This window comes from Pongo pygmaeus, chromosome 11 (assembly GCF_028885625.2).
Source record: "Pongo pygmaeus isolate AG05252 chromosome 11, NHGRI_mPonPyg2-v2.0_pri, whole genome shotgun sequence".
NCBI lineage: Eukaryota > Metazoa > Chordata > Mammalia > Primates > Hominidae > Pongo > Pongo pygmaeus.
Window position 1 is genome coordinate 22,138,342 of NC_072384.2, and position 14,413 is coordinate 22,152,754.

The following is a 14,413-nucleotide window of genomic DNA, read 5'->3' on the forward strand; positions in this document are numbered from 1 at the left end:
AAGATATACCATGCTAACAATTTTCAAAAGAAAACTTGAATAGCTATAACAACTTCAGAGAAAGAAGATTTCAGAACAAGAAAAATTATCAGAGGCAATGAATTGTCACTTTTCCAAGAAGATATAGCAAACTTAAACATGTATATACCTAACAGAGCATCAAATATGAGGCAAATGCAAACAGCACTGAAAGGAGAAATAGACAAATCTACTATTACAGTTGAAGACTTTAACACACTTCTATCAGTATTTGATGCTTGAAGCAGGCAGATAATCAGTAAGGATATACTTGACCTGAGCATCACTATCAATCCGCTTGATCTAATTGATATTTAGAGAATATTCCATTCAACTATGCCAGAACCCATATTCCTTTCGAGCTCATGTGGGTCCTTCATGAAAAAAGATGATGTTATAGTCTATAAAACACACCCTATTAAGGAAGGAAGGAAGGAAGGAAGGAAGGGAAGGAAGGAAGGAGAAAAAGAAAAAGAAAGAAAGAAGAAAGAAAGAACGAAAGAAAGAGAGAGAGAGAAGGAAGGAAGGAAGGAAGGAAGAGAGGAAGGGAGGGAGGAAGGGAGAAATAATTTAAAGTATTGTTAAGTCAAGTTTAGCTTAAAGCTGCCTCCTTAGGTATTTTATGTTGAGCCTAAATTTTTCTCCCTAAGTTGTGAAGTATAACAGGTGGAGATGTAAACAGACCTTAGCCTACACTGTGTCAATCACCAAGTTTTGGACAATCAAATATGGCCAACTGTCAAAATCATGTTGAAATAAGGCAAATGCTGAGCCATAACCCATCCAGCCATTTCTTTACCTCACTTCCATTTTCTGTACCTCACTTTCCTTTTTCTATCCATAAATTTTCTCCCACCACTTGGCTGTGCTGGAGTCTCTGTGCCCAATCTGGCTTAGGAGGCTGCCCAATTAACAAATCATTCACTGTTCAATTCAACTCTTTAATTTAATTTGGCTGAAGTTTTTCTTTTAACAGTATGCTCTTAGACTACAATGGCATTACACTAGAAAACTAGAAACTAAAACAGGAAATAACTGGAATATCATCAATATTTGGAGATGAAGCATGTACTTTCTAAGTAGCACATGGTTCAAAGAAGCAGCCTCAAATTTTTTTTCAAAATATATTTTTGACTAAATATGAATTAACATGCATCTAATCAAAATTTGAGGGATGCGGCAAAAGCAATACTCAGATGGAAACATACAGCATTAAATGTATTCATTAAAAAAGAGGAAGGATCTAAAATTAATTATCTAAACTTCCACCTTATGAAACAGACACAGAGCAATTTAAGCCTAAAGCAAGCAGAAGAAAACAAATAATAAAAATTAGAGCGGAAATCAGTGGTACTGAAAACAGAAAAGCAATAGAAAGAATCACTGGATCAAAAGCTTGTTATTTCAAAAGATCAAGAAAACTGATGAACCTCTACAAGTCTATGCAATTGACCAAATGCTCATAGTTGTCCTTATTTTACTCTCTGAATTGGCTCAAACTTTGGTCAGGCATCTCTCCTTTCAATAGGACCTTGAACTTTGGCTTGACTCCAAATCTGAGAAAGCTCTAAAATGCAGAACATCCCTGTTAGTAGTTTACCCTGAGAGTAAGGTGACCACAGTGAAAATCAAAAGTTGTTAGACCACCACAATTACACTGTCTGCTCCATCGCGTTCAATTTCCCCTCAAAAGTTCCTTGTAGTTGCACTGGTTGAACCCCTCTCTAAAAAGGGAAAGCTTTTCTTTTTCTGTTTGATTTTGAGATGCTTGTAGATCTTCAGTTTCAATAGTTCTTCCTGTTGAAATAGTCTTTTTAATACAATCTCTTTTCACCTAAGTTCAGATTTCTTTTTATTTAGCATTAATGTTGACCAAAAAAGCCAAACTCTGTAAAATACTTGAAAAGATGTCTTCTGAGCCAAATGCAAGGAACACGACCCATAATATAGCCCCAGAATGTCCTGAGGACATGTGTCCAAGGTGGTTGGGCTGCAGCTTGATTTTATACATTTTAGGGGTTAAAAGTTACAGGGAGACATAAATCAATACACATAATGTATACATTCATTTGATTCAGAAAGGTGGGAAAACTTGAATCCAGGTCATGGCAGGGGGATTAGAGGTCATAGGTGGATTTGAAAATTTACTGATTGACAATAAATTTAAAGAGTTGTTATTATCTTAAGAGTTGAAGTAAGCAGAAAGAAATGCTTGGGGTTAAGATAAGGGGGTTATGGAAGCCAACATTCTTGTTATGTAGATGGAGCTTCTAGGTAGCAGTCTTCAGAGAGAATAGATGGTAAATGTCTCTTATCAGACCTTAAAACATTTCGGACTCTTAACTAAAACTCTCCTGGATGACAAAAAGACCTGGAAAGGGAAAAGGATTCTCCACAGAATGTAAATTTTCCCCACAAGAGATGGTTGTGGCAGGGCGTGGTGGCTCATGCCTGTAATCCCAGCACATTGGGAGGCTGAGGCAGGCGAATCATGAGGTCAGTAGTTCAAGACCAGCCTGGTCAACATGGTGAAACCCCATCTCTACTAAAAATACAAAAATTAGCTGAGCATGGTGGCACATGCCTATAATCCCAGCTACTCAGGAGGCTGAGGCAGGAGAATTACTTGAACTGGGACCCGGGGGTCGGAAGTTGCAGTGAGCCAAGATCACACCACTACACTCCAGCCTGAGTTACAGAGTGAGACTCCGTCTCAAAAAAAAAAGAAAAGAAAAGAAAAAAAAAGCTGTGCAGGGCCATTTCAAAATATGTCAAAGAAATATATTTGGGGGCAAAATACATTGGTTTCTTTCAGTGCCTAGTATCTCAGTGCCTGGTATCTGTCATATGATGCTATAGTACAGTGTGGTTGGAATTTGGTATCTTATTGCTAAAATGAGTTTGTTTGGTCAGTCTTAGGATTGCTATTTTAATGTTAATGCTGGTTAATTGTGCCTGAATTCCAAAGGACAGAGAGTATAATGAGGCAACATGTGATCCTCCCCTCCCATCATAGCCTGAAGTAGTTTTTCAGGTTTCTTTGGAATTCTCTTGGCCAACAGCATGTTCCAATCAGTCAGCTGGGGAGCTTAGAATTTTATTTTTGGGAGAACCAAGAAAAGAAATAGAAGACATCAATTATCAACATCAGAAATAAAAGAGGGGTCAACACTCTTTTATTTGTGATCCCATGGACATTAAAATAATAAAAGATCATAAAGAAATAAAATGATAATAATATGAATAACTATGGACAACAAATGCCCCCAAATTTGACAGTAGATGAAACATACCAGTTTTTAGGAAGATGCAAACTACCAGAATTCTCACAAGGATTAATAAAAACTCTGACTAGGCCTATATTTATTAAAGAAATTAAATAAGTAATAACCTTCTAAATAAGTAGAAGGAAAGAATGAGAATGAGCCTAAACAAAGATTCTGAGATGAAATTGAATACAGCTTGAGCAGAAAAGATTTCAAGTTCTGTCTGGTTAGAGCAGAGGGGAGGCATATTAACACTTAAGTGAGGTCTCCATTTGATAACAGCTGCCAATAGCCTGTTACCTCCCCATTGAGCTCTGGAGTTAGAGGGCAAGGGACTCACTAGGGGGTCCTTCTCATGGGCCAGCAGGAAGGAGTTTATTCAATAGAATCAGCATCTTGGCAGTCTGACAAGGGAGAGAAGGAATTCTTTGTTCACAAGCTGACACTTAAGCTTCAGTAGAATAACATAAATTGGTAAAAATACAAAGCAGTTAGCATTTACAAAGAAGAGTCCATTGAATGACTTTGGCACTTTGATATAGGATTCAGAACAAAGGAGCCTTGGGAAGCTAACATGATTTAGAGAATTCAAGAAGTTCAAACTGGGGGTGTGGCAACGGATCTAGAGAATGTTTGCAAGCATTAATGTCTTTGCTTCTCATTACAAATTAGTTATAATCTCAAATTAGTGCCAGGTCGTTTCCCAATTGTTTTATTTTGTAATTGTTGATCTTCTTGGTTAATGGGTTCTGTGGTACATTTTTCATCACCAGAAATGTAAAACTCAATATTTTAGCTTACTTTAGGACTAAAAGAGTGTGTGCTGTTTGTTGTGTGAACATGTGTGCATTTTAGGGGGTAGAGGAGTTATGGGAGTGTTATTTATTTTAACAAAAAAGACTTTTAGTTGAGTGGCTTTTTAGATACATGGATCACTGTCAAGTCAAGACAAAGAGATGGAAAATTATCAGAATGGAAATTTAGATAAGTTAGCATGATCACAACATACTATGTTTTAAGAAATTCTAGGACATAGAGAGTGCAACTATGTGGTAGGCAGAATTCCAAGAATTGCCCCTCTCCCTCCAGGATGCCCAATCCCTGGCTATTCAACCAAGCACTAATCTAGGGACTGTTGTAGAGGAACTTTGCAGTTGTAATTTAGGGCTTTAGTCAGTTGACCTTAGAGTTTGGAGACTATCCAGGTGAGCCTGATCTAATTACACAGCCTGTTAAAAGACAGAAGATCACAGAAGAGGAAGTCAGAAATATTTGAAGCACAAGAAGGACTCAAAGTGCTATGGCTGGAGTAAAGATGGAGAGTGAAATGAAAAGGAAAAGAAATTCAGGTGGCCTCTAGGAGCAGGAAGTGAGCCCAGCACCCAGCAAAAAACAGGAACCTCAGTCCTACAATCACAAAGATATGAATTCTGTCCACATTTGAATGACCTTGGAAATGAATTCGGTCTTCAGGCTTCCAAATAGGAACTCAGCCTAATTAACACCTGGATTTCAGCCTTGCAATAGCCTGAGCAGAGACCAGCTGAGCTTACCTGGACTTCTGACCTACACAAACATATAATAAATAGGTATTGTTTTAAGATGTTAAGTTTTGGTAATTTGTTGTCAATACAGAAGGGCTGGGCTCTTGGCTAAACCCCAACCTTAAGCCTGGAACCACGGCCCGAAGTAAAAACACCTGACCCCATTTTGCCACTTAAATGTTGCCTTTTTGGCCGGCCATACCTCTATCCTATGCCCATAAAAAGACCTCAGCTGACAGAGAACAAAAATGACTATCAGGGGTACAAGCAGCTGAGTGGCAAGGATACAAGTGGCTGGGGATACAAGTGGCTGAGCAGTGAGTAGAGAAGCAACTGAGTGTCAGAGAATACATATAGATGCAGCTAACTTCAGATAAGGCAGCTTCTGGGAAAGATCACCTTCTTCCCACACTATCCCTTTTCCAACTGCCCATCCCACTGAGAGCCACTTCCATCACTCAAAATCCTCCACATACACTACGCTTCAATCTGTTCATGTGACTTGATCCTTTCTGGATGCTGGACAGGAGCCCGTGTGCTGAAATAGCAGGGGCCTTGATGCTGCTGCAAGCCCTGTACAGAGTCTGCTCCCACCAGACAGAAGTGACTGGCTAGTTCTAGTGTTCATTCACTCTGGTTCCTGCACTCACTTGCTCGCATGCTCCCTCTTGCAAGGAGTAACTAGTAGTGGGCTGAGTCAAGCCACTCTAGTTCCCGCCCACGAAGTGGGTCAAGGTCAAGGGAACAATCCCATCTCATCTGGGGGCTCGTCCAGGATACAAAAAAAGGGTGAGTTAAAATGCGAAACTGTCGGATCTGCCTCTTTTCAAAGACCTTGCCACTTCTCTTTTACCTTTGCATAAAGGGAATGTTGGCTCTGTTTCCCTTCACAGGTCTAGCCGGTCTAGCCAGTCTGAACCAGGGGAAGGATACAGTGATTAAAGGAACCCATTTCCACAGAGCAAGATGCTTTTCTCCTAGGCTCCCTGCCCCCTTATACAGTTTAAGTTGCTTTCTTCTTTGTTTTTTTGAGATGGAGTTTTGCTCTTGTTGCCCAGGCTGGAGTGCAGTGGCACAATCTCGGCTCACTGCAACCTCTGCCTCCTGGATTCAAGTGATTCTCCTGCCTCAGCCTCCTGAGTAGCTGGGATTACAGGTATGTGCCACCATGCTCAGCTAATTTTTTTTTTTTTTTAGTAGAGACATTTTCACCATGTTAGTCAGGCTGGTCTCGAACTCCGGACCTCAGGTTATCCACCCACCCTGGCCTCTCAAAGTTCTGGGATTACAGGCATGCACCACTGTGCCTGGCCCAGTTGCTTTCTTCTTCTCTAAGCAAGAGAGTTCTTTTCCTACCTCAACGCTCTGCTTATGATAGGGAAACAACAGAGGAGCTACCCCTGCTGGCTGTTAGCTGTAAATTTGGCAACAAGGCCTGTTTGAGACTTAATCTAAATGAATCTATGCACACCCGAAACACCTTTTTGTCCCAAACTCAATTTCGAGCTTTAGGTTGAGGCCCTAGAAAGGAAAACCAGATCTGAGGCAGCTAAAACCAGGCAACAGGCACAGTGTAAATGAGCAGGACTAATTCTTGCTGATTAAACCCCCACTTCATGGAAGGAGGCCATGCTTCATGGCATAAATGAGACCCAGGAAACTCAAAGGTTGTCGACAGTAAGGGAGGTAGAGGCATAGATGAGTGTGGTTAATTCCTATTTTCTAGGCCCTCACTGGTTTATGGGTGCAAGCCACATTGGCATCCATGGGTGGCACCTGCCAAGGACACTGGGACTTGGGGATAAGGATGGAAAAGAAAAGGAGGTGTGCCTGCTTTCTTTCCACCTCACATTCCGAGTTTTCGCTGAAAGGAGGAAGGAAATGAGGGAAGCCAAATTCCCTGTCTTTCAGAATGGGCAACAAACTTCATCACTTCCAGTTTATACTCAGAAACGGACCCTGGGACCAGATAGTACATTAGAGGACCCTTTGAAAGGGGCCACATTGGTCTTTCAGACACCAGAAAGAGGCAGAAACTTTAATGGCCACCATTCAAGCTCACAAACTCCAGAATTCCTAAGGTTCACCTCTTAACTGCTACAGATTTGACAAGAAGAGCTACTCCCTCTTAAAATTTAACTGCCCCTATACAAGGTTTAATCTATTTTATCAGGGTGAGACAGCTCAGGATACAACGTTGTTAGTATATTTCACTTCTTCTTTCTGTAATCTTTGGCACTAGATTCTTTTCTTGTATAATACATGTTTGATTCATGCATACTTACCTTTAAAGCTTGTTTTTATTTCTTGCCAAGAAGCCATCAAGTCTCCAAATGGACAGACAGGCAGAGCCTCAGATAACCACCCCCTTTTGCTGGGGACCCTTGGGTAGACCTCTAGGAGGAATCTGACTGCTGTTTCCCCCAAATAATGCCCCCTTTCAGCAGGAAGTAGCTAAGACTGGATCGTCTATATTCTAACGGCAGTCAGATGTGCCCCTTAATGACACAGAACTGCTTGGGCTTCTGGCTAAATCCCATCCTTAAGCCTGGAACTGTGGCCCTAAGTGAAAACAGCTGACCCCGTTTTTCCATCCAAATGTTGCCTTTTTGGCCTGCCATGCCCCTATCCTATACCCATAAAAAGACCTCAGCTGGCAGAGCAACAAAAGCAGCTGAGCAGGAGGAACACAAGGGGCTGAGCAGTGAGCGGAGAAGCAACTCGGCATTAGGGACTACAGACAGAAGCAGCTAATTTCAGACAGTGCAACTTCCAGGAAAGAACAAATTCTTCCTGCACCATCCCCTTTCCAATTCCCCATCCCGCTGAGAGCCACTTCCATTTCCCAGTAAAATCCTCTGCATACACTTCCCTTCAATCCTTTCACGTGACCTGATTCTTCATGAACGCTGGACAAGAACCTGGGTGCCTAGAGGTTAGGGGCTTGGATGCTGCTGTGGGGTCTGCACAGAGCTGCTCCCACCAGAGAGGGGCAAGCAGCTGGTTCCAGCATTCGTTCACTCCAGTTCCTACACTCGCTTGCTTGTATGCTCCCTCTCACTTATTATTTTCATGAGGGCCTAAGGAGCTCCCATGTATTGTAGGGTATTCTTTGGTAATAAGAAGCTAGTGACCTATAAGCAGAAAGGCATACTTTTAACCCTAGAGGCTCTTTTCCATGACTCCTCACTATAACTAGGATAACAGAGCAGCCACATTCCCAAATTGCCAGTTACCATGGCAGAAGGAAAGAGAGTTCTGGAGAAGATTCTGTGCTCTCAGGCTACCAATTAAGTGCTCACACTAGAAAGTGACACATTAATTCTGCTCACAAATTTTTGGCCACACTAGTCATATGGACACATTAGTCATATGGACACATTTAACTATAGAAATCCAGGAAATGTAGTATTACCATGTGCTGGTCATATTTGATGAATGCAATTAATGATTATCACATCCCCAAGTTGGAGAGAAAGCAGGCACAATTAGCTTAACATAGGAACAAAGTCTAATCACAGAACAGATGAAGCTGATCACAGGATTTCTCTTTCAGATTATTATCTCTGTTCTAACCCTGTTGAGTCAACATGTAGACTTAGTCCTATGGTGATAACAACAAGAAATGGAAATATAAATTAATGAACTATTTACCAAAAAACATCTAAGGTACAAATAATTTCTATTTCATGCTTCTCTTCCAAAATTCCTCCCAAATTGGAAAAAGGGAGACATTACCTTTTCTCAAGTCTCTTCACCGTAGGTGTATATAAACCATAAACAGACTTCAAACCCAGAAACTTAGCAAACTTGTCATCTCTAGAGTTTCATGGATCTAATTTTATTTTTATCACCTTCTGTTATTAAAGAAGGTATACAAAATTTTACAAGCTTCAGGGGATACAAAACACATCTGTTCTTGCCAGTAAGATCCTTCTCACCAAGAATCCTACCCGCATCCTCCCCAACCAAGGCACATCTTCCAGCATTCACATGCAATTTTTGTCTGGTTACTTAATCATTTCCAAAAGCAAGAGAACCTTCTTCCAAATTAATCTTATTACACAAATGCAGCAAGTCTGTAGGACTGACCATTTTCAGGGCTAGGTTCTCCTCTTTTTAGAGCATACATACACAGATTAATTCCTACTTAGACATTTCTAAATGGAAATTGTATTCCAGGAGTTCAACAACGGTGAGTTCATGTGAACTAAAGGCACCAACTGTGGTGGAACTTTGTGCCACTAGAAGTTTTTAGAATTCATTCCTTTGAAGTAAACTTCACATCTTTATATCAATACCTGTTGTATTTCAGGTGTTTCCTTGTTACCGTATTTCCAGCCTGGCATGCTATTTTAAATATACCATCCAATATATAAAACATTTTATCTGGGTCTGTATTGCATGTGAATTTTATAAGCATATGAAGTATGCCATCACTCAAGTTGTGGTTTAGATTATAGAAGAGCACAGAGCCCTGCAACATACACCTGAATACTTTTCATTATAAAGTAAAATGCCATTTGAGTGTGGCTATTTTTGTATTTATAGCCCCTTGGATTTGTCTTATCAACCAGCCAGGATTTCTTCCTCATGTTCCCAAGACTGTTTAGAGTCATCATGGAAAATTGTTAGACCTAAAGCAGAATTTTATTCAATGTTTTGTTATGTATTTATTCATTTTTATGCCTTTGATCTGTTGGCCTGAGTCAATGTTATTTATTCTGTATGTAGAAGCAGTTTATTTTCAGAAAAGTTTCTGTTTCTTTGGTCAAGCTTCAATTTCATCATCTATTAAATGAAAGTACATCTTATCAATATGAAGATAAATCAGAAATGCATGTTAAGAGCCTAGGAAACAGCCCAGGTCATACTAATGATCAGTACATATCAATCTCATTTTCTTGCCCTTTCCTTTGCTCTAATCAATCCCATTGACCCTATAAACCCTCAATAACACTTTCAATCTGCAGAACCATCAGCTGATCCAGACATCATTGATTATGGGCATTTGTAGTTAAACCAAACTAAAACAGTCATTGCCTTCCCTCAGGTGTCTTCAGAGTAGATATTTATAAACTCTGAACAGACTTCAAACCCAGAAAATATGTTTAAAACAGTGAGGTCAAATATAATGTCTTCCTAAAGCTACTAACATACTGCTTTGGTTCACAAAGAAGACAAAAGTAAAGTGATACCTGACTGGGAATATTTGGAAAGACTTCCTGCAGAACATCTTTTCTGACACCTCTGGAGGGTGGGAAGGAAGCTTAGCATTCTTCAGGAATGATCATCAAGTAAGTGAGCATTCTGTTCAGGATGTTGGTGAAGTGGGAAGTATTTTCTATTTACTAAGTTTGGGGAATTGGATAATTCACACATAGGATATGGCAACTCCATCAATCTGAACATTATATTAATCAGAAGCCCATCTAGTTCATAATAACAAAGATACAGAAACAACTAAAGTGTTGGTCAATGGATAAAGAAATAAAGATATTGAATTATGTTTATATATGTAAGCATAATTTAAATGCATTTTATATATAAATATAATTCACTATCTTCCTGAATTTTATATAGATATAGATAATTCAGTCTTTAAAAAGAAGGAGATTCTGCCATTTGTGACAGCACTACCAAGCATAAACCAAGAAGACGTCAGGTTAAGTGAAATAAGTCAGGCACAAGTTATCAAGAGTGGGGTGGGGAACACAGGAGAAATGAGAGGATGTAGGTCAAAGAGTACAAAATCGTAGTTATGTGGGATGAATAAGTCAAGAGAGCTAGTTATGACATGAGGACTATACTTAATAATGTATTGTATACTGGTAATTTAACAACAGAATAGTTTCTCAGTATTCTTAATCACCAAAAAATGAAAGAAAAAAGGAAGACACTCTGGGGATTGTTGTGGGGTGGGGGGAGGGGGGAGGGAGAGCGTTAGGAGATATACCTAATGCTAAATGGCGAGTTAATGGGTGCAGCACACCAGCATGGCACATGTATACATATGTAACTAACCTGCACATTGTGCACATGTACCCTAAAACTTAAAGTATAATAATAATTAAAAAAATCTAAAGAAAAAAAAAAGGAAGATTATTATATGAGATGTAGACATGTTAATTTGCTTGACTACAGTAATTACTTAGTATATCAAGATAAGTATATCAAAACATCTTATTATACATCTTAAACATATAGAATAAAAAAATTAAGTTTTAAAAAAGCCCACCCCAAACTACTTTAACCCACTTGTTTGCTTCTCGTTGAACTTCTGTTTAATTCACAGTCAAAAGCAAATTCATACACAAGTACTTATTGGATATCTCCTTTGAATGATAAGCTGCTTTGGATGTGGTCAAGATACACTACGTATGGTTTCCGTGCCTAGCAATTTAGATTTTTTAAAAAAATAACTTTCACACATATCCGCTTACTTTATTTCCATGTCTCCCTGGGTGTTTCATATCAAAGGAAATACCTTTCTCAACATCTGACAAAGGAGAATACAGCAATTTCCCTAAATGTTGACTATGGATAGACTGGGTATTGGATATCTGCTTTATTTTCTAACTGGTAGTATAACTTTAGCCAATTTATTTGCCTTCTCTCAGGCTTGGTTTATTTCATCTGTAAAAGAGAATGAAAACTATATACATCATCAGATTCTGGAGAACATTAATTAAAATATATGTGTAAAGCACCTAGCACAATTCCTGACACGTATTAATTTTCAATAAATGGAAGATGAACATCACCATTTTGACCAACATAAAGTACTTCTAAGAAATAAATTTTGCTTTGAATTTTGTTCAATTTTTAAATCCTTGTGATCATGTGATCTTTTGGTCACTTTGGCATAAAACAGTCACTGAAAAGAAAAGTGAACTACTGTAGACATAAGCTCTCCACAAACCTTATTTTTTCTCCAAATTGGTCTGAAGATGTATCTTCAATGCTAACTGGAATGCAGGCTTAGTGGTCTAGCAGGAATCTTCTGTAAAGTTCCAAAGTAAACGTGGATTTTTATTGGTGTTTCCTGGCCCAGGCCCTAATATAGGAATATTGACTAATAGCTGGTGGAGAGGTATCCATTAGCAGGCATAATTATGGCTAGCATCAGGGTTAATGGAGGACTAATGATGCCCTTCACCTGGATTCCCTTTTGTCACGGTAAGGGAACAGTGTATAATAACTTCAAATACAATGAAGGCCCCAAACACAAAGTTATTAGACACTATAACCAGAATAAAAGTGTATTTAGTTTTCTTAATTACATTTCCAGTCCACAAAATCATGCCTCAATTAATCCTTTCTGATGTCACCATCATTATCAAACATTGATTACATGCTTACTATTGTGAAGCAAATAGAAAACTAAGAAATACTGAGTATGTATAATATGCACAAATCATAGGGTGAGGTATTTTCACACACTTTATACCAACTGATCCTCATAACAGCCTTTCAAGGTAACTCTTCTTGATCTCATTTTAGAGATGATAATATTAACCCTTTAATAAGAAAGGGACTTACCTACCATCACATATATGAGTACAAAGTCATAACCGTGACTTTGAAAGAAGTTCTTGCTTGGAGTGTTTAAGAAATGTATAGGAGTCTTGGAACCCAATCAGTTACAAGAAGAATAGACTCAATCTCAACAAAACCAGTCATCGGGTCCTCTGTCCACAACTGCAGAACAACTAGAGGCCTGACTTTGAAAGAAGTTCTTGCTTGGAGTGTTTAAGAAATGTATAGGAGTCTTGCAACCCAATCAGTTACAAGAAGAATAGACTCAATCTCAACAAAACCAGTCATCGGGTCCTCTGTCCACAACTGCAGAACAACTAGAGGCCTGACTTTGAAAGAAGTTCTTGCTTGGAGTGTTTAAGAAATGTATAGGAGTCTTGCAACCCAATCAGTTACAAGAAGAATAGACTCAATCTCAACAAAACCAGTCATTGGGTCCTCTGTCCACAACTGCAGAACAACTAGAGGTCAAACAATTCACATTACCACAATGCTGACATACACTCTGTCCTTGAAACAAGCTCTCCTGGGCAAGAGGGGAGATCAGCTTAATATCTATTGGTCTTAGGCAGTGTGATGATCTGATCTCTCTGTCTTATTTCCCAAAGGCCTTCACCTATTGTCACTCATGAAACTTTCCATTTTCCTCTCCCCATTGAGCTCCTTGTTCAATGAGTTGTATTTACTTGCTAGACTGAAATTTTAACATTCTTTTGTAAACTTCCTGCTTGAAATTGTAAAATCTATTTCTGTCACCCCCATTGTTCCCCAAACAAAGTGCAAGTTGCCTGTCTAGCATCCCACCGCAACTCCTTCCATCAGCTCCCTAACTTCACTATTCACTGTGGCAATGCTAATTCCACCTAAATCCCACTCATCATGTCCCTTTGATGGAATCTAGGCTGTTCATGCTGTCCAACTGCTTGAGATATCCTCCTTTGGTTACCTAGTCATTATTCTGCACGCATCTTATCAAATGCTTGACTCTGCCATCACCCACCCCAGCAACTTCTCTGACACAGACTTGTAGGGTTGAGTGCTTTTCTTTGTGCCTATAAAAAATACTCTAGGTTTATGTTCATCACAGAAATGCTGGCATCAAGTTACAGGGATCTGTTTCTGTGTCCCTCTCCCTTATTATTTTGAACTCCTTAATGATAGTAATTATATCTATTTATCTTTGTACCCCTGACCCTAGCACAGTGAATAAGATGTAATACTACTAGCTGTATTTTAGCCCAGTGTTTGTGAAATGGTTTAGAGTGTTACATAAATGGTGTAGAGAAGAAAAGTAAAACCTTTTCTAACTCATCACAAGTTTCATGACTGAAATCCTTATATCCAAAGACAGATTAACAAGAGAAAAGCACACAAATTCATAAATGAAGGCTCAAAAAAACAGGGAAATTTGTGTATTTTTATCCTTTGGTTTGATGATGAGTGGACAGTCATGTTGAAATATGATAGAAAGAAAAAAAGGTGAGATCTAATAGTAATAAACTAGGGAGAACTTAGCAAGATCTTTTTGTTTCTATCCTACTTGGCCTATGGGTATAGGAAAGGGCCCCTCTGACATAATGAGGGTCTTATGACCTACTTTCAGGGGAAAGTCAGGTTTTATGGCTTGCTTCAGGAGAAATTTTTTTTTGAGTTTCTGTGGTCTGCTTCCGCTATTTTCTCAAATATTTTGGGGTGTGTGTGTCCTGAATCTCATAAATTAATGATTTGTTCTGTTATTTTTTCTTACATTTATTTGGAAAAAATATATTTTACTTATGTGTCCTTATATGTTTATATTTTATTTAGTAGTGATGATAAATTTCATTTTTAGTTAATATATTCAAAGTATTTAAAATTTTTAAAAATGGTAAGTAAAAATAATTTCAACATCCAAAAATAGTGAGTATGGATGACCCTGGCTTACATCAGTTTTCTAATGTAAAAATCTTGGTAGGATCAATGAGAAATACATTTTATAGCAAGGGTTTTCTTGGAAACCCATAAAATCCTATTTCAAGAGATTGACTTTTTTCAGAAATAACTTCG